Consider the following 27714-nt stretch of genomic DNA (forward strand, 5'->3'; position numbering starts at 1 on the left):
ATGTGCTGGCTGTAAGAATGGTCACAATTACTCTACGTCAAGAACCATTCACGTCCACCTGTTTGAGTCCGGTTTCATGCCCCACTATAATGTTTGGACCAAGCACGGAGAGAGAGGGGTTATGATGGAAGACAATGAAGAAGAAGAGGACGATGACAGCTATCCTGGCCATGGGTTCCCTGAATACGATGATACAACAATGAGGGAAGAAGCTGAGCCGATAATACGGGAAGAAGCTGAGCCGACAATGCGGGCCATTGCCGATGCAAAGAGAAACTGCACAAGTGATTTAGAGAAGAAGAAGTTGCAGCACATGTTAGAGGATCACAAAAAATTGTTGTACCCGAATTGCGTAGGTGACAAGAAAAAGCTGGGCACCGCACTGGAATTGCTACAATGGAAGGCAGAGAATGGTGTATCTGACAAGGGATTTGGAAAGTTGCTGGTAATGATAAAGAATATGCTTCCAAAGGACAACGAATTGCCCGAGAGTACGTACGAAGCAAAGAAGGCTGCCTGCCCTCTAGGGTTAGAGGTGTAGAAGATACATGCATGCCCTAATGATTGCATCCTCTACCACGGTGAGTACGAGGATTTGAACGCTTGCCCGGTATGCGGTGCATTGCGCTATAAGATCAGCCGCGATGACCCTGATGATGTCGAGGGCGAGCGCCCTAGGAAGAAGATTCCTGCCAAGGTGATGTGGTATGCTCCTATAATACCACGGTTGAAACGTTTGTTCCAAAACAAAGAGCATGCCAAGGCGATGCGATGGCACAGAGAAGACCGTAAGAAAGACGGAAAGTTGAGATTACCCGCTGACGGGTCACAGTGGAGAAAAATCGAAAGAAAGTACGGGAAGGAGTTTGCAGATGACGCAAGGAACGTATGGTTTGGTCTAAGCGCAGATGGCATTAATCCTTTTGGTGAGCAGAGCAGCAACCATAGCACCTGGCCTGTGACTCTATGTTTGTATAACCTTCCTTCTTGGTTGTGCATGAAGCGGAAGTTCATTATTATGCCAGTGCTCATCCAAGGCCCTAAGCAACCCGACAACGACATTGATGTGTACCTAAGGCCATTAGTTGAAGAACTCTTACAACTGTGGAATGGAACAAGTGTACGTGCGTGGGATGAGCACATGGGGGAAGAATTTGACCTAAAGGCGTTGCTGTTCGTGACCATCAATGATTGGCCTGCTCTCAGTAACCTTTCAGGACAGACAAACAAGGGATACCGCGCATGCACGCACTGTTTGGATGATACCGACAGTATATATTTGGCTAATTGTAAGAAGAATGTGTACCTGGGACATCGTCGATTTCTTCCGAGCAGGCATCCCGTAAGAAAGAAAGGCAAGCATTTCAAAGGTGAGGCGGATCACCGGACGAAGCCTCGCCACCGTAATGGTGCTGATGTACATGATATGGTCAAGGATTTGAAGGTGGTCTTTGGAAAGGGTCCTGGTGGACAACCTGTTCCGAATGACGCTGACAGACGCGCACCCATGTGGAAGAAGAAATCTATATTTTGGGACCTGCCCTATTGGAAAGACCTAGAGGTCCGCTCCGCAATCGATGTGATGCACGTGACGAAGAATCTTTGTGTGACCCTGCTTGGCTTCTTGGGCGTGTATGGGAAGACAAAAGATACACCTGAGGCACGGGAGGACCAACAACGTATGCGCGGAAAAGACGGCATACATTAGGGTCATGCAAGCTACGCTCTTACCAAAGAAGAGAAGGAAATCTTCTTTGAATGCCTGCTCAATATTAAGGTACAGTCTGGCTTCTCGACGAATATAAAGGGAATAATAAACATGGTAGAGAAAAAGTTCCAGAACCTAAAGTCTCATGACTGCCACGTGATTATGACACAACTGCTTCCGGTTGCATTGAGGGGGCTTCTACTGGAAAACGTTTGATTAGCCATTGTGAAGCTATGTGCATTCCTCGATGCAATCTCTCAGAAGGTAATCGATCCAGAAATCATACCAAGGTTAGAGAATGATTTGGTGCAATGTCTTGTCAGTTTTGAGTTGGTGTTCCCACCATCCTTCTTCAACATCATGAGCACGTCCTAGTTCACCTATGCGAAGAGATTAACGTTTGGGTCCTGTATTTCTACACAATATGTTCCCCTTTGATAGGTTCATGGGAGTCTTAAAGAAATATGTTCATAACCGTGCTAGGCCAGAAGGAAGCATCTCCAAGGGCCATGAAAATGAGGAGGTCATTGAGTTTTGTATTGACTTTATTCCTGACCTTAAGTCGATTGGTGTTCCTAAATCGCGGCATAAGGGCAGACTGGATGGAAAAGGCATGCTAGGAGGGGAACAAATAATATGTATGGACGGACATTCTCTCACTGAAGCACACTACACAGTTCTACAGAATTCCGCCTTGGTGGCTCCGTATATGGATGAACACAAGAATTTGCTATGCTCCAAACACCCAGAGCGGTCTGATGACTGGATTACATGTGAACAAACCAGGAGTTTTGCCAGCTGGTTGCAGACACGTACCATGCATGACGCCTCTATTGAAGATGACCTGTACTTGCTGTCCCAGTTACCATCTTCGAATATAATGACTTTCAAAGGGTACGAGATAAATGGTAATACATTTTACACGATCGCCCAAGATAAGAAGAGCACCAACCAAAACAGTGGTGTCCGCTTTGATGCAGAAATCAAGACGGGAAAGGAAACATATTATGGTTATATACAGGACATATGGGAACTTGACTATCGACGTGGTTTGAAGGTCCCTTTGTTTCGGTGCAAATGGGTCAATATGTCACGACGCAGGGTAACGGAAGACCCGCAGTACGGAATGACAACAGTGGATCTCAACAATCTTGCGTATGCAGACGAACCATTCGTCCTAGCCAATGATGTGGCATAGGTTTTCTATGTGAAGGACATGTCTACCAAGCCGAGAAAAAGAAAAGATAAGGAAGCGAATGCATCGTACGATGAGCCAAAGTGGCACATAGTTCTTTCTGGGAAGAGAAACATCGTGGGAGTGGATGACAAGACAGACATGTCAGGAGATTATGAAAATTTTGATGAAATTGCTCCATTCACAGTGAATATTGACCCGAGCATCCAGTTAAATGATGAAGATTTTCCATGGCTATGGCGCAAAGGGACACATGCGAAGAAAAAGTTTCACACCCAAAGATTTGGGATGTGATCGGCTTCACTATCATCACTTTGTTCTGTGTTTCACACCCAGAAGGGAATCTCTGTAATAGTTAGGGTAGCTAGTTATGTGTTTTGGCATTTGAAACGCGAAGAAATTTTATGTGCAAACAACTTCGTGTACAAAATGGACAATCTCTTTCGAAGTATCAGGGTTTCAGACGAAAACTCATCTGTTACAAAGGTATTTCATTTTTAAAATAACCTAAGCATTACCAAATTGAATATAATGATAAAATACACTAATATTAAACATGAGAAAAAAGAATCACTGAAAAATCTATTTTCAAAGTTAAGTTATTCACAAACTAGTGATTTACAGAAATTTCAAATAATTCAAAATTTAAACTATTCAAATTTGAAAACTACGGGCACTAACAGAAAGTTTGTAATTTTTTGTACCTGAAGCAAAAATATTCACAAAGAAACTCTAAATACAGCAAAAAACAACTCAAAAATAAATAAAACAAAAATAAATTAAGCAAAAAAAACAAGAAAAAAAAGCCCGCCTACTAGGCCAAAGCGGCCTGCATACGACTAGAAACCCAAGGTGTTGTTGGGCCAGGATGCAGGCCCGCAAAGGCCCTGTAGGCCCACAGGGCAGCACAGAACAGGTAGGCCCAATAGGCCTGCTTTGGAGAGGAGCTCGAGAGAGCTACCGCACTGGGGCTTATAAACCAGTGCGGACGCCCCTCGGCTAGTGAGGTGGGACTAAACTTGCTGCACCGCACCTGTGCCAGCACACCCCCTTTAGTACCGGGTCGTGGCTCCAACCGGTACTAAAGGGGGGTCTTTAGTACCGGTTGGTGTCACCACCCGGTACTAAAGGGGTGCCGTTCCCGCCGCTTGGCCTGGCCAAAACAGACCTTTAGTACCGGTTGGTGGCTTCAACTGGTACTAAAGGTTGTTCTATATAAGAAAACACTTTAAAAAATTTGTCAGTTTCTCATCTCCCTCTGCTTCTTTCTCCTCTGCCCCGTCGCTGCCGCCCCCGTCGCTGTCCGTCGCCGTCCCCGTCCCCGTCGCCACGCCGCACCCCGTCGCCGCGCCGCGCCCCGTCGCCGCGCCGTGCAGCGCCCCGTCGTCGCGCTCCGCCCCGTCCTCCCGTCGTCCCCGCCTGGCCCGTCCCCATCCTCGTCGTCGCCGCCCCGTCCCCATCCCTGTCGTCACTGCCCGTCTCCGTCCCCGTCGCCGCCCCCCGTCGTCGTGCCTCGCCGGTGAGCTCCTGCCCTGGCCCCGCACACACACACACACAGTGTTATAGAAATATTAGAAATGTTAGTTATATAGAAATGTTTTTTAGTTATAGAAATATTAGAAATGTTAGTTATATTAGAAATGTTAGTTATATTAGAAATGTTAGTTATATAGAAATGTTAGTTATATAGAAATGTTTTTTAGTTATAGAAATATTAGAAATGTTAGTTTTAGTTATAGAAATATTAGAAATGTTAGTTTTAGTTATAAAATTTAGAATTTGCATATATGAAATCACAATCCATCATTTAAAAAATGTTACTTTACTTTTGTGGCATATAGTATTTGTTGTCGACGATGCCCGACCCGCATCCTCGCCGTTGACCCGTTCGCGACGACGTCCTGCTTTAGAGGACCCATGTCCGGGACTGGGCTCCGCCGGGCTGGCACTGGGAGGTGCTACCTTCAGGGGCGCGACGCTTGGTGAGGAACCCGGCCCCGTGTCCCATCGTCGACCCTGATCTCCTTTGGTGGCGTTCGCATGGGCCACTTTCGGTGCAGAGGGAGCCAGCCCCGCCGGAGGTGGTACGTCACCGTGTCAGGGAGGAGGACGAGCACGTCCATCGCTACATGGCTGCTATGGACGTCAGGTTCTCCAATACCTGGCAAGTTCTTTGGGGAGATCACCCGAGCTATGATCCAGTGATGGTTCCTTCACTTTGGTTGTCCACCGCCTATATTACTCTCTAGTATTCGATCTTTATTAGCTAGCTAGCTAGCTAGTGATGTATTCGATATATAATATTCGAGACGATGTATTCGAGATTATATCTATTATTCGAGAAGATGTATTCGAGATTATATCTATTATTCGAGACGATGTATTCGATATTATATCTATTATTCGAGACGACGTATTCGAGATTATATTCGATGATGCTTATTATGTACTATGATTGATTCAATTTTTCCTTATTAATTGATTGCATCCATGCATTGTAATTTGAATATATTTCTTTTGGATTAGTTAAATAAAACCTATGGCGGACAATACCGGCAGAGAGGGAGAAGAGGCCCTGTTCAATATCATACACAATCCTCGCGGGCTAGATGATGATCAGAATGAAGAAGATTATGACGGCTCCGAATATCTAAACAACACCGGGGAGGGTGATATGATATTCGATCGCGACAACCGAATTGATGAAGTCATGAACTATGAACATGACGAAGAAAATGTTGATCTTGAAACAACAAAGACCGGCGAGGTATATATATTTATATAAGCAGGCATCTGGTGATCATCACATGTTTTAAATGACTTGAAGATATATTAACGAATCGATCTTTCTTCTTTCAGCCATTCGGATCGAGCAAATCTCCAGGCAACAGGAAACGAGGCCCGAACAAAAAGTTGAAGGAGGGCGTAAAGTACAATATCGAGGCCATCAAACCTAATGGCGAACCATTAGCGCCTAAGAAGATTGCGGACAAGTTCATTCGTCAGTGCAGAGTTCTTGTGAAGGACCAACTCCTGATATCCCTTCAAGAAATGGAGAGAGCCAGCAAAGCCATGTCCAGGAGTTACTTTTGTCGACGACAGACAAAAAACTTCTGCTTTGGGAAACGCTCATGGAACATTTCACCCTACCAGATCATTTCACAGATGCAGATGTGGAGAAAGTCAAGGACGCTGCTCTTAGGAAGATGGCGGTTGCATTCAACAACCACAAGAATCGTGTATGGGACAAGTACGTCAAGGGAGGAAGGAAGACTCCAGTATTCGAGGGAACACTAGAGAAGCAAAGTGCTCATTGGGATGATTTCGTGAAATTCAAGGAGTCGGAATTATCTAAGGAATGGTCGAGACTAAAGAAGGCCAATGCCGCAAAAAAGGATAAGTTCCATAAGCTGGGGCCAGGTGGCTATGCGGTGGGAATGCCTAAGTGGGATAAGTCTGAGAAAGAGATGGAGGATGCAGGTGTCACTCCAGAAACATTGAGCTGCCCCCCCAGGTGTAGGACTTGGTTCTATGCGCATGGGGGGGAGTTGGACCCGAAGACAAGCAAAGTTTCGAAGAAGGCATGTCTGGACGGAGCCGAAGATAAGCTACTTGTTGCAATAGAAGAGGCTCGATCGGGGGTGTTCGAGCCCAACAGAGAGAACGACGAGCTTACGCGTGCGTTGGGAAATCCTGAACACCCAGGAAGAACACGAGGCAAGGGCGCTATTCCGTGGTATGAGGGGTTTTCAGACTGGAACACCGACTACAGAACCCGTGCGAGAAAGAAGATTGCGGAGGAGAAGAAGAGGAAGATGGAGGAGGAGCAGAGGAAGCTGGACTATGAACGCCTTCAAGGCCTAGAATCAGCGCACGCAGACTTGGCAGTCAAATTCCAGCGGCAGCAGGAGCAGATCGACTCACTTAGCCAGCAAAGGGGGTCTTGGCAGCTGCAGTAGCTAGCGGATGACCCAGCATTGGATAGCACCATCCCATCCATGCCGAGAAGCAGCGTGGGTTTCGCCCCGGGCGACGCATTGCTGGATAACTACCCAGTGGATGACATCATGGAGAACACTAACTGCGAACTACACTTCAAAATGAAGAACATATCCGTGAAGGTGGCAGACGCCGTTGCTTTTACAAATCCCCCTGAGGCAACCTTCCATTGCAACCCGATTCCAGCGGGCTATGCTCGTGTCTTGGTTGATGAGGTGGTGGACCAATATTCAGGGCTAGAGCTTGACATTCCTGGAGGTGACGAGGAGCACACACTGGGAGAGGCCAACCATCGTATCATTCTATGGAGAAAGGATTGCATCATCTTTCGAAGGCCACCGACACCGCGTCATCCGACTCCTCGTCGAAGTCCGCCACCGATTCAGCAAACTCCCGCTCCTCCAAGTCCACCAACGCGTCAGGCCACTCCTCCTCCAAGTCCGACACAGCTTCAGGCCACTCCTCCTCCTCCAAGTCCGGCAAAGCGTCAGGCCACTCCTCCTCCAAGTCCGGCACAACTTCAGGCCACTCCTCCTCCTCCAACTTAGCCACGTCAGCCGTCTTTGCCGCCTCAGCAATCACGAAAGAGAGCTGCCTCAGCTATGGTGCGTAGCGGTACAAGTCGAGGTAGTACTGGAGGTACAGGCGGAGGCAAGCGATTTCAATATGGTCCAAGCAGCCTCGCGCCTCTTCCGCAGAGGCCTTACGACAAGTCCGAGGAGGAAAACACAGCCATATCGAAGGCCGAGGTGGAAGCCCATTTTGCACCGAAACTGCCACCACCGCCAAGGGAGAAAGTGCCTGAGGAAAAGATTGACCACTTCATTCGTATGGCTAGACCACCAGCTCCCAAGCCTGTTGACACAGACTATGAGCGCCACCTCAGGAAGTTAAATCGAGCATGTCTACAAAAAGAGGCGAGCTCGAGCTCGAGCAAATCAGCTGGCAAAACATGCGGTAAAACCATTCCCCAGCTGAGAGAACAGGCGGCGCAATCAATCCCCCCGCTTGTTGTGCCAACAACACATGAGAGTCGGCGCGCCCAATATTATTGTGGGCAAACCGTTTACGTTCCCGAGCTGGGCGATGTGGTAATAATAGAGGAGCATATTGAGCAGGCTGAAATGCTCAAGATCACTGTTGGACAACTCCTCGACATCGAGCCCATGCCTCTGATTGCAGAGGAGGAAATAAAACGGAAATATGTCCGGGGCCAACCTTTGGTCGAGCCAGACGAGGTCAAGAAGCTCCCAACGAGAATGTATGAATTGCATCAATGGTACACGGACATTACCAAGATTTCCAATCGAGAGTCCCTCATGGTGAATGTCAAGAAGGATCATTACTACCATGAGAAAGCTGTGTCCGTTGAGTATTCAGAACTATTTCAATTATACAATCAAGACGCACTCGACAAATCTATCGTCAGTTGCTCTTGTCTGTAAGTGATTTCTTTCTGTAATTTAAGTCTCAAGCTAGCTGTAGTGATCATTTTGATCAATCATTACCTGTAATTATCCTCACTATATTCTTTTCTGTGGTATTATGCAGGATGAAGATTTATGAAATGAAAAAAGGTGGACGCTATGGCATTGGGTTCGTTGACCCAAATACCATTAATGAATACACATGGAAATTAGATTCATATTACGAAAAAGTGTAGAGGAAAGCATGCTAGAGTTCTTCAAGCGCCTCAAATACAATGAAGATATACTACTTCCTTACAACTTCGAGTGAGTCACACTGTCTTGTACTACAAATTCTGTTTTTGCCTACTAGCTAGCTACATGTTTTTTCTTACATATGCCCGCTTAATTAAGACATGCAAACGTGTGTGCATGCAGATTTCACTGGATCTTGTTAATCATTAAAGTTGATGAAGGAACAGTTGAAGTACTAGACTCACTACTTAAGAAACCAACTGACTACACCATCGTGAAGGGGATAGTCAACAGGTAATTTCAATCATTATTAACTATATCTCGGCCTATTTAATTAGTTCATCATTTCCTGATAACAACTATTTAATAACCCATTTATTCATTTTCTTTGTCGGCGGGCAGGGCTTGGGCAAAGTTCATCAGCATCACTCCAGGCCAATGGAAACGAAATCTGAAATGGTATCGGCCCATGGTAAGTAATTAAGTAGTACTAGCTAGCTGCCATCTCTTTAATTATCATGCTTGATTAATTATTATCTGATCAAATTCCATTCTCGTAAAGGCCCTGAAGCATGCGCCGGGGAATAATCTGTGTGCATACTACGTTTGCGAGAACATTCGCATGATGGCGTCCGAAAGGAGCAGATCTCAAAGACAGGAGTGGGTACGTTTGTCAGAACACTATTCACAATTTTTACACCATTATCAATATCTAGTCACACAACTAATACACATGCATATTGATCTCCTTCTTAACAGTTCAAAGAGGTGCGGGAGAAGCTCCTACCAGAGGACCGCATAGAAGCAATTCAAGAGGAAATAGCGGGATTTTTGCTCGACCAGGTCATAGATCCCAAAGGAGAATACTTTTACCCGCTACCGCCCCCATGAACCACTTCCAATTGTTATCGTGCTCCGAAGGCACCAATTAGGCTAATGCCACTGGCTCCGAAGGCACCAATTAGGAGAAATTGTATATAGCTAGCTAATTGTACACACACACACACGTGTGTGTGTGTATATATGTGTGAATTAATTAATGGTGGTTGTGAGACATTCGATGATATATATATATGATCGGTTCTACTAGAAATTCTATTTATATATATGAATAACGTGTACAATATGTAGTATCGTAAAATACCAGCAAAAAAAAGAATTAAATGGAAAACACAAAATTAAATGAAAAAGAAATCATAAACCCAAAACCCCCCAACCTTTTAATACCGGTTGGTGTCACCAACCGGTACTAAAGGGCTCCCTGCCCCCGGAGCTGGCTCGTGCCACGTGGTTGCCCTTTAGCACCGGTTCGTGCTGAACCGGTACTAAAGGGGGGGGGTACCTTTAGTGCCCATACTTTAGTGCCGGTTACCGAACCGGCACTAAAGGGCCTTACGAACCGGTGCTATTGCCCGGTTCTGCACTAGTGATATATATATATACTAGATCATTGATGGCGCGCGTTGCCGCGCCCGTCTATTTCTACAATGGAATGTTAGGAATTTCCTTCAATATACGAATAAATTAATTTGACAAAACTTATAGGTTTGTTAGCACAGTAGGTGAGATGAATGTCTTGTTAGGGCTAGAAGAGGTAATGTTATCGGTTTGCTTGGGAAGTATTGTGGTAGTAACATTTCAAAAAAAAGTATTGTGGTAGTAAAATGGGACTTGTTTTTTCTTCCGTCTAATGGGCTTCAAGTTGGTGCTTGGATTTTAAATTTATAAGCTTTTAAATAGGATGGTCCACAAGTGACAATTAATGAGCCAGACATAACATCGAAAACAGGAAGCAAGACATTGACACCTACACAAACGAGACAACTAATTGAGTATAACAGAGTGCAGGTACATCTTGAAGCACTAACGCCCTAGACGCATTGCCTTCCTAGACATCATAAAGACATGTGCAGGGCTGACCAAAATTAGCTATTCAATATCTGTTTTACAACATTTGCAGAAATTCTAGATGTTGAAGGTAAGTAATTAACATAGCAGTAAGCTGCCCAAAAGCATGCAGGCATGGATACTCAATGTTGTCTGAGGATCCAAAAGAACTAAAAGAAAAATTATAATAACAATATTTTTACATTTAGGCTTGTGAACTCTTAATCAAGGTCAGGCTGCATACGATGGAAATCAACATGTAAACATGACAAAACAAAAGTTGTAATTTTAGGCTTGCTACCATTTGTTTCCAAATTTAAAATCTTCTAAAAAATGAATATATGAGATGTAAACTTGTACCGACGTTGTATGGTGCAGCATTCTGCTCTTGTGCCGGCTAGCTAATCATACATGAGATGTAAAATTTTGCTGGCATTGCATGGTGCAGCTTATTCTGTTTTTGAGCCAGCTAGCTAATCAAGAGAAATTAGTGTTCTTTAGGCCACACAAAAGATGAATGATAAGGGTGAATACGAAAGACTTTGTTTCCAGGAAGACCACGTAGAAAGCCATAAGGTCAGGAAGAGCTGCCACGATTTTGTTTGAACATGTGAATGAAGTTTTCTGGTCAAGTTGTCACGCAGTGTGGTAACTGAAGAAAAGACGTACAAAAGCCACATTCCCTAGTCTAAAGAGTTCATGACTTCCAAACCTAAGCCACAGAAAAACCAGTTACAATCAAGATATCTCACTTCTATGTAACCTCGGTTTGTCGACGCAAGATACATGCAACTGATAGAGGCGACTGAATGATCTGACCTGCGAGACTTCAGTATAAATCAGATTCAATTCATGCATCATCAGAGAAAACTCTAGTTAAGAGTGTTGATGTGCAACAGATTCTGACCACTAATATTATGGAGAAGACAAATAAGAATCCATGCTGGGAGATCGGATCATGAGAAAAGAGAGAAGTACCTAGATGTAGTCGATGGTGGCATAGAGGTTGTTGGAGTCTTTTTTATTGCAGCAGCTAGATCATGTTGTTAGACTAAGAAGTTATCGATGTGAAAGTGATCAACTGAATCCAACAACATAACTCATCATAATTAAGCAAATTATCTTTCATGTTAGCACCACGCCGAAATGAAAACTGAAGTATGTTACTTGAGAAATTGAGATGTGTACAATCAGTATTAACCCAGTAATAGTATTTATATTATTCAGAGCCTAGCACAAAATGAGACGACTCCATGTTGCTATCATGCACCATGAATAAACCTAGCCTTTAGCTTTCTTGGGTATATGACTTTGCTCGCCTACAAATTCAGTGCCGCATATTTATAGAAATCTGGTTGCAAGGGAGAAGAATATTAGGTGGAGAAGCTAAACTTAACTTTCATAGATGTTCGAATAATAGTGTCAATCTATCTATCCTAAAAATTATAGATGAATAATTGGATTTAAGAGGCAAACTTGAAGGCATTTTTTTCTTTTTGACAACCTGCTCATATGCAGGGAGAATAATATTAGGTGGAGAAGCTTAACTTAACTTTCATAGGTGTAGCAAAATAATAGTGTCAATTTATCTATCCTAAAAATTTCAGATTAATAATTGGATTTAAGAAGCAAACCTGAAGGCATTTTTTCTTCTTTTTGACAACCTGCTCCTACGAGATTGATTTTTGAGTACACAGGCACAACATAGCAATAGAATCAGGAAATCATTAATTGCAGAACACAATGCCATTCAGAGGGCAAACTCCATGTTGGTTTTGCAGTAGCATACCGTGTCTTGGTTCTCCTCACAGCCAATGAATCAATCCATGCGACGTCCAGGAACATAATTACCAACCCTTGGAAATGGATTCAAGAAAAAAATCATATCCTCACGAATGACGAGTGATGGGTGTTATTGGCCGTCGCCGCGGTGATTAGGAGAGAGAGCTCACCGGTGTGTTGTTGCATAGGAAGGAACAACCGACGTGGAGGAGGGCAGAGGCACAGCGTCCAAATTGGATGACCACTCGCCTAGGGACGCCGGCCAGCTGGCAATTCGAGATGGACCCTTCCGCTCAGGTTCAAGGTTGGACGAGGGTGGCGTTGAAATTGCCATGGCGCTGATCACGTCACTGGGAGGGTGGTGGTTCGACATCACCGCCGCCCGCTTCGTATTGGACTCCTACCTGTCACCATCCGTCGCCGCCACCGCCGGCGATATGGTTTGCGAGGGACTACCATCAGAGAGGGTGGGATCGTGGAAAAGGGAGAAGGGGTTCGCCCGCCATCGCTGTTGGCATCACCTCTGTCCCTCGCGGCGGCGGAGGTGACAATCAGATCAGGGGGATTGGGGGTGTGAGCGTGACCATGAGAGGAGGTTTTTTTGACGGGTGGGGAATGTGCGTGCCGTCCTTGAGAGATCCAGCCATCTAACGGACTAGGCTTCCATAGCAGCCCAATTAACCACAAGCCTTCAAAAAAGTCACCAGAGTAGCAGCCCATTTAGACAGATGGCCCAAGTCGCGGTAAACTCCTAATGAAACGAAGATCGAACGACCAGAAATGGTTTGAACGCGAATCTGACGGCCGGAATCACTAATGGCGTGAGAAGGCTGGAAAGATGCTCAGTTTTAATATATCTATATATATATTGTCATATGATCTCCCATGCTAAGGTAACAATTCATTCACATACTCAAGTATGAATCAGAAACTTCATTGAAAACTAACAAACTATAATCTCAGTCATTGAAGCAATTGCAATTTATCATAACATAGGAAAGAGTCAATATAAGAGCTTCTCAGCAAGTCCACATACTCAACCATCTTTTAGTCTTTCACAATTGCTAACATTCACGCGATATTTATGGTTATGAAGTTTTAATCGGACACAGAGAAAGATAGGGGCTTATAGTTTTGCCTCCCAACTTTTTACCTCAAGGGTAATGTCAACAATAATAGTTCATGCAAACTCACATCCAATTACCCATATATATTAGGATCTTTCTAACACATTGTGCTTGCCAAAGGATAAAATGTAAAAAGGAAAGGTGAAGATCACCATGACTCTTTGCATGAAGTATAAGACAAGAATAAAAGATAGGCCCTTCGCAGAGGGAAGCAGAGGTTGTCATGTGCTTTTATGGTTGGGTGCACGAAATCTTAATGCAAAAGAATGTCACTTTATATTGCCACTTGTGATATGGACCTTTACTATGCAGTCCATCGCTTTTATTTCTTCCACATCACAAGATCGTATAAAGCTTATTTTCTCCACACTAATAAGTCATACATATTTAGAGAGCAATTCTTATTGCTTGCAACGATGACAACTTACTTGATGGATTTTACTCAATCCATAGGTAGATATGGTGGACTCTCATGGCAAAACTGGGTTTAGGGATATTTGGAAGCACAAGTAGTATCTCTACTTGGTGCAAAGAAATTGGCTAGAAAGAGAGGGAAAGGCAAGCTCAACATGTTGGATGATCCATGACAATATAATTTATCTCAGATGTAAGAAAACATAACCCATTACGTTGTCTTTCTTGTCCAACGTCAACTCTTTAGCATATCCTACTTTAATGAGTGCTCACAATGATAAAAGATGTCCAAGATAGTATATTTATATGTGAAAACCTCTCTTTCTTTATTACTTCCTATTAATTGCAACGATGACCAAAACTATGTTTGTCAACTCTCAACAACTTTTCTTCATCATACTTTTTATATGTGAAGTCATTACTCTCCATAAGATCCATATGATCTCTTTATTTCTTTTTATTTCTTCTCTTTTATTTTATTCCCTCAAGATCATAGCAAAATAATCAAGCCCTTGACTCAACACTAATCTTTATTATATATAGCTCACAGACTTGATTACATAGAAGGATCATAAAGCGAAACTCACAACTAGATCATACTAAAACTTTATTTTACTAGATCAAGATATTACCAAGAGGACCGGACTAGGAAAACGGTAAAGATAAAAGTGATGGTGATACAATACCGGGGCACTCCCCCAAGCTTGGCAGTTGCAAAGGGGAGTGCCCATACCCATGTGTTTATGTTTCCTTCCTTGGAGGTGGTGATGAAGGAGTTGTTGATGATGTAGGCTTGTCGTCCATCTTCCAAGGTATAGGCTCACCATCATAGAAGGATGATCGAGTCTCCGGGATCCTCAAATCTGCAGCCAAACTCATCCTCTTGAATCTATATTCATACTCATAGTTTTGGTTTTGCAGGTCATAGATCTGGGCTTGGAGGCGCTCGATTTTCTCGTGAAGCTTGAATATGGCCTCCCCAATGTTCTTGTCATCCAGCTTATGGTTGTGGTGAACTCCATGATCATTATATGATTGGAGTCGAGTCCACGTTCCACCATCTCCTAGCACTTGAAAACCTGTTGCTCCAATGCCTCGAGCCTTGTCTCCATGCTTCCGGTCCTCCTTGGTCCCCCAACATCGTGGATATGTAGCAACCCCTCACGCACCTCAATGGTTTGAGGGTGTTGCAGCACCTCCGCGAGGTAGGGGTTGATGTCCTTCTCGAAGAACTTGTCCTTGGGGGCACTTGAAGACGCCATGGCGATCTAAATATGTCAGAAAAATAGCCCGAAACAAAGACAGAGGATATTTGCGTGATACGGTGGTCAAAACCTTCGGGAAATTATATAATGAATTTTTACCGACCAAAAGAAGTATCGTGCAAGAAAACAGAGTCCGGAGAGCACAGAAGGTGCCCACGAGGCAGGGGGCGCACCCAGGGGGTAGGGTGCACCCCCAACCTCGTGGAAGCCTCGTGTCCTTTCCGGTCTGCTTCTTATTTTCCTATTTTCTTAAATATTCCAAAACAGAGAAAAATTGCCATTAGAACTATTTTGGAGTCGGTTTACCTACCGTACCACGTACCTATTCCTTTTTGGAGTCTGAAACGTTCTGGAAAGTGTCCCTTATGTATTCCTCCGGGGTTACGGTTTCAGTAACATTAGTTTCAACATTTATAGGATTACCTGAGATATAATGTTTGATTCTTTGACCGGTCACCACCCTCGGATTTGTGCCTTCGAAGTTATTGATTTTTATGGCACCGGAACGGTAGACCTCCTCGATGATGTAAGAACCTTCCCATTTAGAGAGGAGTTTGCCTGCAAAAAAGCTTAAATGAGAGTTGTATAGCAATACATAGTCACCTACATTAAACTCACATTTTTGTATCCTTTTGTCATGCCATCTTTTAACTTTTTCTTTAAACAGTTTAGCATTCTCATAAGCATGGGTTCTCCATTCATCAAGTGAGCTAATGTCAAAAAGCCTCTTCTCACCAGCAAGTTTGAAGTCATAGTTGAGCTCTTTAATAGGCCAATATGCCTTATGTTCTCGTTCAAGAGGTAAGTGACATGCTTTACCATAAACCATTTTATACGGATACATACCCATAGGATTTTTATATGCAGTTCTATAGGCCCATAATGCATCATCAAGTTTCTTGGACCAATTCTTTCTAGATCTATTGACAGTCTTCTGCAAAATTAATTTAAGCTCTCTATTGCTAAGTTCTACTTGACCACTAGGCTGTGGGTGATATGGAGATGCAATTCTATGATTAACAACATACTTAGCAAGCATTTTATGAAAAGAACCATGAATGAAATGTGAACCACCATCAGTCATTAAAATAACTTCTTTAAGCATCTTAATAGAGGTGTTATGATCAACACTACTAGTTGGAATAGCCTCTACCCACTTAGTAACGTAATCAATAGCAACTAAAATATGTGTATACCCATTAGAGGAAGGAAAAGGTCCCATATAATCAAAGCCCCAAACATCAAATGGTTCAATAACAAGTGAATAATTCATAGGCATTTCTTGACGTCTACTAATATTACCAATTCTATGACATTCATCACAAGACAAAACAAACTTACGGGCATCCTTGAAGAGAGTAGGCCAATAAAAACTGGATTGCAATACCTTGTGTGTAGTTCTGTCTCCAGCGTGGTTTCCTCCATAAGCTTTAGAGTGGCACTTGCATAGGATCTGTTCCTGTTCATTCTCAGGTACACAACGTCTAATAACACCATCTACTCCTTCTTTATAAAGATGTGGGTCATCCCAGAAGTAATGTCTTAAATCATAGAAGAACTTTTTCTTTTGCCGGTATGTGAAACTAGGTGGTATAAATTTAGCAACAACGTAATTAGCATAATCAGCATACCATGAAGCAGTACGAGAAGCATTTATGACAGCTAGTTGTTCATCAGGAAAGCTATCATCAATAGGTAGTGGGGTCATCAAGAACATTCTCTAACCTAGACAAGTTGTCTGCAACGGGGTTCTCAGCTCCCTTCCTATCAATAATATGCAAATCAAATTCTTGTAGCAAGAGAACCCATCTAATAAGTCTAGGTTTAGCATCTTTCTTTTCCATAATATATTTAATAGCAGCATGATCAGTGTGAACAGTTACTTTAGAATCAACAATGTAAGGTCTGAACTTATCACAAGCAAATACAACTGCTAAAAATTCTTTTTCAGAAGTAGCATAATTTCTTTGGGCACTGTCTAGAGTTTTACTAGCATATTGGATAACTTTTAATTTCTTATCAACTCTTTGTCCTAGAACAGCCCCTACAGCATAATCACTAGCATCACACATAATTTCAAATGGTAAATTCCAATCAGGAGGTTGAACAATAGGTGCAGAAACCAAAGCTTTCTTAAGTATTTCAAATGCTTCTACACAGTCATCATCAAAGACAAAAGGAACATCTTTTTGTAAGAGATTAGTCAAAGGCCGAGAAATTTTAGAGAAGTCCTTAATGAACCTCCTATAAAAACCAGCATGACCAAGGAAACTTCTTCTACCTTTAATGTCCTTGGGACATGGCATCTTTTCAATAGCATCAACCTTAGCTTTATCAACTTCAATACCTCTTTCAGAAATTTTATGCCCCAAGACAATACCTTCATTAACCATAAAGTGGCACTTCTCCCAATTCAAGACAAGATTAGTTTCTTCACATCTCTGCAAAAATTGATCAAGGTTGCTTAAGCAATCATCAAAAGAAGTCCCATAAACAGAGAAATCATCCATGAATACCTCAACAATCTTTTCACGAAAGTCAGAGAATATAGGAGTCATACATCTTTGAAAGGTAGCAAGTGCATTACATAAACCAAAAGGCATACGTCTATAAGCAAAGGTACCGAAAGGGCAAGTAAAAGTTGTCTTCTCTTGATCCTCTTTTGACGCAGGTATTTGAGAGAAACCAGAATAACCATCTAGAAAGCAAAAATGTGTATGCTTGGATAATCTTTCTAGAATTTGACCCATAAAAGGTAAAGGGTAATGATCCTTTTTAGTAGCTTTATTTAGTTTACGGAAATCAAGTACCATTCTATAACCTGTAACAATTCTTTGTGGGATTAATTCATCTTTATCATTAGGAACAATAGTAATACCTCCCTTCTTAGGGACACAATGGACATGACTTACCCACTGACTATCAGCAACGGGATAAATTATACCTGCCTCAAGAAGCTTTAGTATTTATTTTCTTACCACTTCTTTCATCTTAGGATTTAACCGTCGTTAGTGATCAACAACCGGTTTAGCACCCTTCTCCAATTTTATTTTGTGCTGACAGAGAGTGGGACTAATGCCCTTAAGATCATCAAGAGTATATCCAATAGTAGCACAGTGCTTCTTCAGAGTTTTCAATAATTTCTTTTCTTCATGCTCTGAAAGGTTAGCACTAATAATAACAGGATATATCTCTTTCTCATCAAGATAAGCATATTTAAGAGTATCAGGTAAAGGTTTAAGCTCAAACACGGGATCACCCTTGGGTGGAGGGGGATCCCCTAGGATTTCAACAAGCAAGTTGTGTTTCAAAATAGGTCCATGTTTAAAGAAAACTTCATCTATTTCCCTTCTTTCATTCATAAACATATCATTTTCATGGTCTAGCAAATATTGTTCTAAAGGATCAGTAGGAGGCACGGCAATAGAAGCAAGACCAATAATTTCATCTTTACTAGGCAATTCTTTATCATGGGGTTGTCTACGAAATTCAGCAAAATTAAACTCATGAGACATATCCCCTAAACCAACAGAAACAATATCCTTATTGCAGTCTATCTTAGCATTAACGGTATTCAAGAAGGGTCTACCAAATATAATGGGACAAAAGTCATCTTGTGGGGAACCGAGAACAAGAAAATCAGCAGGGTATTTAACTTTCCCACACAAGACTTCAACATCTCTAACAATCCCAACTGGTGAAATAGTATCTCTATTGGCAAGCTTAATTGTAACATTAATCTCTTCTATCCCAGTAGGTGCAATATCATGCATAATTTCTTGGCATAAGGAATGAGGTATTACACTTTCACTACCACCCATATCACATAAGCCATGGTAGCAATGATCTCCTATTTTAACAGAAATAACAGGCATGCCTACAACAGGTTGCTACCTCTTGAGCACTGCGTTGGTTTTACCTTGAAGAGGAAAGGGTGATGTAGTAAAGTAGCGTAAGTATTTCCTTCAGTTTTTGAGAACCAAGGTATCAATCCACTAGGAGATCACGCTCGAGTCCCACGCACCTACACAAACAAATAAGAACCTCGCAACCAACGCGATAAAGGGGTTGTCAATCCCTTCACGGTCACTTACGAGAGTGAGATCTTATAGATATGATAAGATAATATTTTTGGTATTTTTATGATAAAGAGAAATAAAGATGCAAAGTAAAATAAACAGAAATATAAATAGCTAAGTGTTGGAAGATTAATATGATGGAAGATAGACCCTGGGGCCTTAGGTTTCACTAGTGGCTTCTCTCAAGAGCATAAGTATTACGGTGGGTAAACGAATTACTGTCGAGCAATTGATAGAATTGAGCATAGTTATGAGAATATCTAGGTATGATCATGTATATAGGCATCACGTCCGTGACAAGTAGACCGAAATGATTCTGCATCTACTACTATTACTCCACACATCAACCACTATCCAGCATGCATCTAGAGTATTAAGTTCATAAGAACAGAGTAACGCCTTAAGCAAGATGACATGATGTAGAGGGATAAACTCATGCAATATGATATAAACCCCATATTTTAATCCTCGATGGCAACAATACAATATGTGTCGTTTCCCTTTCTGTCACTGGGATCGAGCACCGCAAGATTGAACCCAAAGCTAAGCACTTCTCCCATTGCAAGAAAGATCAATCTAGTAGGCCAAACCAAACTGATAATTCGAAGAGACTTGCAAAGATAAACCAATCATACATAAAAGAATTCAGAGAAGAATCAAATATTGTTCATAGATAATCTGGATCATAAACCCACAATTCATCGGATCTCGACAAACACACCGCAAAAGAAGATTACATCGAATAGATCTCCAAGAGAATCGAGGAGAACTTTGTATTGATATCCAAAGAGAGAGAGAGAGAAGAAGCCATCTAGCTACTAGCTATGGACCCGAAGGTCTGAAGTAAAATACTCACACATCACTGGAGAGGCCATGGAGTTGATGTAGAGGCCCTCCGTGGTCAATGCCCCCTCCGGCGGAGCTCCGAAAAGGCCCCAAGATGGGATATCTCAGGTACAGAAGGTTGCGGCGGTGGAATTAGGTTTTCCTGGTGCTCCTGGATGTTTGGGGGTACGTTGATATATATAGGAGGAAGAAGTACGTCGATGGAGCAATGAGGGGCCCACGAGGGTGGAGGGCGCGCCCATGGGGGGTATGTTGTCATTACGGTTCGATCAATAAAGATCTTCATAGAATATGGAGGAGCCAATATGATCATCCAGGTTCCACTATTGGTTATTGACCGAAGAGGTGTCTCGGTGATGTCTACATAGTTCTTGAACCCGTAGGGTCCGCACGCTTAACGTTCGATGACGATTTTGTATTATATGAGTTATGTGTTTTGGTGAACGGATGTTGTTCGGAGTCCTGGATGAGATCACGGGCATGACGAGGAGTCTCGAAATGGTCAAGAGGTAAAGATTTATATATAGGATGATGGTATTTGGACACCGAAAATGTTTCGGGGATACCGAGTACATATCGGGTCACCAGAAAGGGGTTCTGTGACAGCCTGGTTTTTGCCCTCTTTTCTTTGCCTGATTTTTAGTTGGTTTGAAATTAAAATTTGGAGTTTTGAATCTTTTCATATGGACTTAAACACTTGGGTACCCCTTGGCTTTCACCCAAGTGTCCCATTTCCCTCTCTAACCATCATTCCCTCTCTGGTTCACCTCAAAATAATAATTGGAATATTTTTCTTAAATGAAAAATATTCGTTTCCCTCTCTTAAACCCTAGCTAGCTCATTGTGCTCCAAATCAACCCCAATTTTTCTTGCCCAACAAAATCTGAGAAAATTCACAAATATTCTTTGAACCCTAGGGCACCTTCCTGAGCAAAAATATTGCATAACTTTTTGGAATATTTTTGCTACAGACAATATTTTCTGTTCTGGACAGAAATGGTGGTTTCTACAGCAACTACCATTTTACTTGCTCCAATGTGGATGATTTTTGTTGTGCATCATCACCTTAGTAGATGATTGCTAACATCCAAAGCCTAGCCCTCAACTCCCAGCCGTTTGACCACAGTAAGCTCTCAAAGTTACTGATCAGAAACTTACTAGGCGGTTGAAATCTATCCTACTGCGTCTGGGTCCAAACCAAAGCGTGGTAATCTTCAAAACTACCACAAACAACAAGCCAGGCATGAAATTTGGAGTTAGGTTGGCCTGAGGGAAGAGTTCACGCGGTGACCACGCGTGTACACGATGCCAACCTGCGTGCCAACGCGCTCTGAGTCGCGCCCAAGCCTTTGTTGGTCGCGTGCTCGCTTCCCCGACTACCTAGCCTTGCCAAACTTCGCCACAATCTTCGTCCAAGCTCTCTTAACTCCCTCCTGGCGCTCGCCGATGCCGGAGCTCGCCGAAGCAAGCACGGATGCGGTCCGGCCAACGTAACAGTGCGGTGCGCACTGTGCTGTCATCACCCAGTGCCCCTGTGCTCGTCCCCGTTCGCCCACAGTCCTCGCGTGAGCTGCGTCGCCTTCTCCCCCTCTCACTGACGCTGTTCGTCGCTGAGCGCCGTGTCCAGGTGTCCACCGGCGGAGCCCGAAACCCCCCTCGACGCTCGGCTATAAATGGAGCCTCCCAGCCTCCTCGAGCACCATCCATGACTCCCACACACTCCACAACCTCATAGATAGCCGTAGCCCGGCCGGGTAGGCCGTGGGCCACCGTCCCTGAGCTCGAGCTCGTCGGCGATCCCCTCGGGTCGTCTCCGTAGCTCAGGCCCCTCCCAGGCCTGGGCAACCCTTCCAGGGCCTCCGCCGCTCTCCGGTGGTGCTGTTCCACCTTGTTGGAGCCCCTGGAGTCGCCTCTGTTCGCCGTCGTCTTCGTCTCTGGCGACCTCCACCATCTACCTCCGCTTGAGAGGTTGATTCCGACGCTGTCTGACCACCCCTAGCTACTCTACAGGTACGGGCAGGTGCGCCATCATCTCCTCTCTCGATTCCCACCTCTCGTTTTGGCCAAGAAGCCCTCGTCGCTGGCGTGTGCTCCAGCGAAGCCGCGCCGTCCTCTGTTTTCGTATCCCTCTCCCCCTCACCTGACTAGCGGGGCCAGCTAGTCAGCCATTCAGTACGCGTGCGAAGCGGTACGAGTGGTGGCGCCCCGAGGCTTTACGCCTTCGATGTCACCCCAGTCTGTTTTTAGTTAAATTCAAATTTCATATTTTTCTAGAGAGCTTCAAACAACCAAAACTCTTTAACCATAAGTCCAAATGAATTGATTCTTTTTGCATTGTGTTCTTTGTAAAGAAATCTAGCAGCTCACGAAAAATGGGATTTTCCCCTGATGTCTAGATTTTCTGGTGAATTTCAGAAGAGTTCTTGATGTTTTCTTTTTGTGTTTATAATTATTTTCAGAGGGTGAGGCTTGTCTTGAGGATCACCAGGAGGCTTGTGAACCTCATCTGCACTAAGGCAAGCCACAACAACATTTTCATGGTGCCATTACAATATTTGTGATTTTCCTACTTGAATGAATGATTTAATCCTTGCATTTAAGTCACTATTATGCTATTTATATTCTGTTAGTTGCTTAATTTAATATGCTTGATTTATAGAGGGTTTAAAGCTAACTAAGTTGGTAAAGAAACTAGAATTAATTTTTGTTATGAAAGAGTAATATAGTTTTGGGATGTAAGTAATGATATGGAGTTGTTTTTCTTGCATAAGGAAAATGATAAATTTGTTAGAAAAGGTTCTATTTAAAGTAAGGTTTAATTCTAACCAGAGAAGTGCCATGAGTTGTTGATGTTTATGCTTAGTGTGGATATAGTTGACTCAGTCATTATCGTTGATATGTGATGCATATGTCAGTGCTACATTTTCATGGCATACTATGACACTGGTTATTTTCATTTTAAGTGAACCTGATAATAACTCAACTTGAATATATCGTTGACTGGGTCATGGTGCCACTGAATCGAGTTTTTCGCAGTGCAACCACATTTGCCTTTATGGGAAGGCCTTTATTCGGTCTGTTGCCATGCCTCTGGTCGGTGCCTCCAATGAGGGAAGGTTATGGGCATGCGGTACCCTAGCCCGGTAAGCAGACATAACCTTGTGTGCTTGTTGTTGAGATTTTTGGTACCGTGTCCCCGTGTGGGACAATTTATGTTTTTGGCCACGACGGTGGTCGTTGTGTCTTTGGTAGACACGAGGCCACCCAGGACTAGCCCAGTGGGGAGTGAGTCGGAGTGGCCGGGAGAGTGTCATGGCAATGGAGGGGTTTCGTCAGAATGCCGTTGGTCCACCCGAATGGGAGTGCGAGGCCATGGGTTCCGTGGTGTGGGTACATTGCGCTACCTTTGCAGAGTGTATTAATCTATCAATAGCCGAGTCCATAGTTATGGACATGCTCGAAAGTAGGTCACACCATGGGTCAACATTTAATAAATCTTGCACACTAAGTTATGAACTCTGCACTATTGATGATGGCGGGAAGGTCATCTTGTTGTTTAAGGCCAAGTGTTGGTCGTGGTTGTGATCGCCGGAAGGATCACCATTTAAGGACAAATATTGGTCATGGTTGTGATCACCGGAAAGATCATGAGATATTCATAGCTAAGGCTTTAAGGTTGGTACGTTTGTGATCCAAGAGCGATCATCATTGGTAAGCCAGACCGAGGGATTTTTCTCACAAGAGCATGATCACAGCATGTTGGTTATATTGTTGCATTATTAATAATTGGTTAATTATCATGATATTGTTTGTCATTATGTTTATGTCTGTTCTGGGCTTGCAAGTACATTCAATGTACTGACCTGGCGTGTCATGCCAGATTTCAGGAAGGTCTTGTTGGAAAGGAGTGCTGTCCGAGTCTAGATCGTGTCCACATCGGTGTCCCTGTGCTATGGAGTTCCACTACAACGTTGTTCCGCTGCCGCATAGTTTTTATGATCGAGGCCCTTATGTTCACTAAATAATGTACATATTGTTCAGCCGCACCGTGTGTGCCGCTTGGCCTCGCTACCTGTTGTAATATAAAATTTGATCCGCTAGCATCAATAAAGCGGTTGTTTTTTGTACCAAGATGTTGTGTGTTGCCAGAAGACATGGTCTCTGGGCTGGCAATGCATGGTAAACCGGTTGCTCTAAGCCGGGGTGCCACAACGCTTGGTATCAGAGCCGCGCTGACTGTAGGCCACGCTAGACTACGATGTGTTAACTGGACGTTAGATACAAGTTTAAGTTGAGTGTCGGTAGCATTTGTAGCTGGTTGTTGCATTGCATGCACTTGTTTTATTTTATGCTAACCTACTAATGGTTGTGAGTGTATATGGCTCCGGTGCTGTATCCGTGCCAGTTGCAGCTGATGCCGTTCACGTCGCCGCATCTCCTTCGTAACGTGTGGCGTCGGCTGTACCCCCTCGGTGACGATCCAGTCTATCGTGTGTACCGGGAGCGTCCAGTTGACTCAGTGTATGAGTATCACGCAGTGGTTACTCTGCGCACCAGTTCCGATTCCAGCACTTAAACTCGTACCTCTCAGAGCGGTTACGCTTCTACCGCTTCTCAGGTTGTCCAGTTTATTGCATTCGAGGTCCTTGTCGAGTTTCATTACAACGAGGTCCGGATGCAGAACCACCCAGGTTTCTACTACTATCCTTCTCTGCACGACAATGGTCGCGTCCATTTCCCTATCATTGATCCGGAGTCTGATAGTGTTGCTAGCCATCTTGCTCGTTATATCACCGCTAGCTATCTTATGATCCACGAGCTGGCTCGAGAGCTGACTCGTGCCCGTACTACTTTAGCCTCTGCTTTAGTCTCTACTAGATCTGCCACTACTCCATCCTCCCTGGGATTTACTCCTTATATTCCAACCAGTTCTAGTTCCCCTGTTGCACCGGTTACTCCTCCGAGTAGCTCGGGCGCCGCGACCGTGAATCCTCTCAGTGCCCCTGCCGAGTGGGTTTCACTTCTCACTACTCCTGTAGCCCCGATGCTTCACCCCACACCTGCCCTTGAGGGAGATCCCTCTAGGCAGCATCGTCGTGTTACCTTTATCCCGGAGGTCTCAGTTAACCTCGTCAGTTCAGGATCCGAGTCCGCTTCAAGAGAGGACCCCGCAGCGCTAGCATAGCAGTAGAGCTTCTGAGTATTTGCAGTCAGGATGGTGTACGGGTGTAGTCGTACAAGTCATGAGGTTTCGTTTCATGTATGAGAGTAGTTGAACCTGGCATGTTATTTATCTTTCATGTATGAGTCTATGTATAATTATGTTGGAACTCTATTTTATTCGTCGTATTTTCTTCATCATTTCTGTTTTTTCTTGGGCTTTTGTTGCTGGCTTTTCCCCAATTTATTTTGAATGTTTCTCATCTCGTTTCCGTTATCTTGGGAAAAATCACAATAGGATGCTGCGGGGAGGCAGCAGTAGCAACGTTTGCAAGGGTACCCCTGTTTGTCATTCCGCATGACAGACAGGACACTCCCCCATGCCGTATGTTCCACCACCGCCTCCACCACCAAATCCGCCCTCCATCGAGAAATTTCTGCGTATGTTTGAGGAAAGACGGAATAATGATCTGATTGAAATTTTAAGAAGTGTGCAAGCTATGGTTGGGCAGAATGGAAATCAGAACGGTCATCACTCCAAGCTATCAGATTTTCAAAGGACCAAGCCTCCCAGTTTCAGTCAGGTTATTGACCCCTTGGATGCAGACGATTGGTTGCGAACCATTGAGAGGAAACTTGAGATTTCTCGTACTAAAGAAGATGATAAAGTTCCATTTGCAACTCATTATCTTGAAGGCGCTGCTGCCATATGGTGGGAAAATATAAAAGCCATGTGGCCTGCTGATGAAGAAATCACCTGGTCAAAATTCAAGGATCAGTTCTGGAAATATCATATCCCTACTGGAATTATGAAGACTAAGCAGCGTGAATTTCTCGCGCTCCTCCAAGGAAATCAGTCCGTGTGTGAATATTTGCAAAAATTCAATCATCTGTTACGTTACTCCCTTCATGACGTGGCCACTGAAGAAAGAAAGATTGACAGATTTCTTGGTGGATTAAACCCGCAACTCCGGTGTACTCTCAGTATGTTTGATTTCCCAGATTTCCAAACTCTGGTGAACAAGGCTTTCATTGCTGAAAGGGAGCACAAGCTTGTATCGGATAATAGGCCTGCTAACAACGACCACAAGTGCAAGTTTGAGCCAAAGAAGGATGGGCAACCCGTGCAAAAGGCTCGTACCTGGCAGCAGACTCAGGTGGAATACAAGACCAATTGGCAACAGAATGTTAACAAGACCACCACTCAAGTCAAGAATGTCGTGACCAACCCAGTGCACGAGGAGCGCCAGTGCAACAATTCTTGCTTCAGTTGTGGGCAAACTGGACATTATGCCGGACAGTGTCCCAAGAATAGCAAGGCGAATGCTCTATTCAGGCCACAAGTCAACTTTATGGAATCATGCCCGACCCAGCAAAACATCATTGGGCACATTCATCACCTCTCCGCCGATGAAGCCCAAGAGAACCCCGAAGTCATCATTGGTATGTTTTCTGTTAATAACATACCTGCAGTAATTTTATTTGACTTTGGGGCTTCCCACTCTTTTATTTCTCGGAGTTTTGTTTCCCAAAACAAATTTCCTTGTTCGCTTTTGGGCAAGAATATGCTGGTACAAACCCCGGAATCCTTAATCAAGAGCAATCTGTGAAGGAAATATGCCCTAGAGGCAATAATAAAGTTATTATTTATTTCCTTATATCATGATAAATGTTTATTATTCATGCTAGAATTGTATTAACCGGAAACATAATACATGTATGAATACATAGACAAAGAGAGTGTCACTAGTATGCCTCTACTTGACTAGCTCATTGATCAAAGATGGTTAAGTTTCCTAACCATATACATGAGTTGTCATTTGATTAACGGGATCACATCATTAGGAGAATGATGTGATTGACTTGACCCATTCCGTTAGCTTAGCACTTGATCGTTTAGTTTGTTGCTATGCTTTCTTCATGACTTATACATGTTCCTATGACTATGAGATTATGCAACTCCCGTTTACCGGAGGAGCACTTTGTGTGCCACCAAACGTCACAACATAACTGGGTGATTATAAAGGTGCTCTACAGGTGTCTCCAAAGGTACTTGTTGGGTTGGCATATTTCAAGATTAGGATTTGTCACTCCGATTGTCGGAGAGGTATCTCTGGGCCCACTCGGTAATGCACATCACTATAAGCCTTGCAAGCGTTGCAACTAATGAGTTAGTTGCGGGATGATGTATTACGGAACGAGTAAAGAGACTTGCCGGTAACGAGATTGAACTAGGTATTGAGATACCGACGATCGAATCTTGGGCAAGTAACATACCGATGACAAAGGGAACAACGTATGTTGTTATGCGGTCTGACCGATAAAGATCTTCGTAGAATATGTAGGAGCCAGTATGGGCATCCAGGTCTCGCTATTGGTTATTGACCAGAGAGGTGTCTCGGTCATGTCTACATAGTTCTCGAACCCATAGGGTCCGCACGCTTAACGTTCGTTGACGATATAGTACTATATGAGTTATGTATGTTGGTGACCGAATGTTGTTCGGAGTCTGGGATGAGATCACGGACATGACAAGGAACTCTGGAATGGTCCGAAGATAAAATTTGATATATGGGATAATAGTGTTTGGT

This window comes from Triticum urartu, chromosome 1A (genome assembly GCF_056163025.1).
Source record: "Triticum urartu cultivar PI428250 chromosome 1A, HENAU_Tu73, whole genome shotgun sequence".
NCBI classification, from domain to species: Eukaryota; Viridiplantae; Streptophyta; class Magnoliopsida; order Poales; family Poaceae; genus Triticum; species Triticum urartu.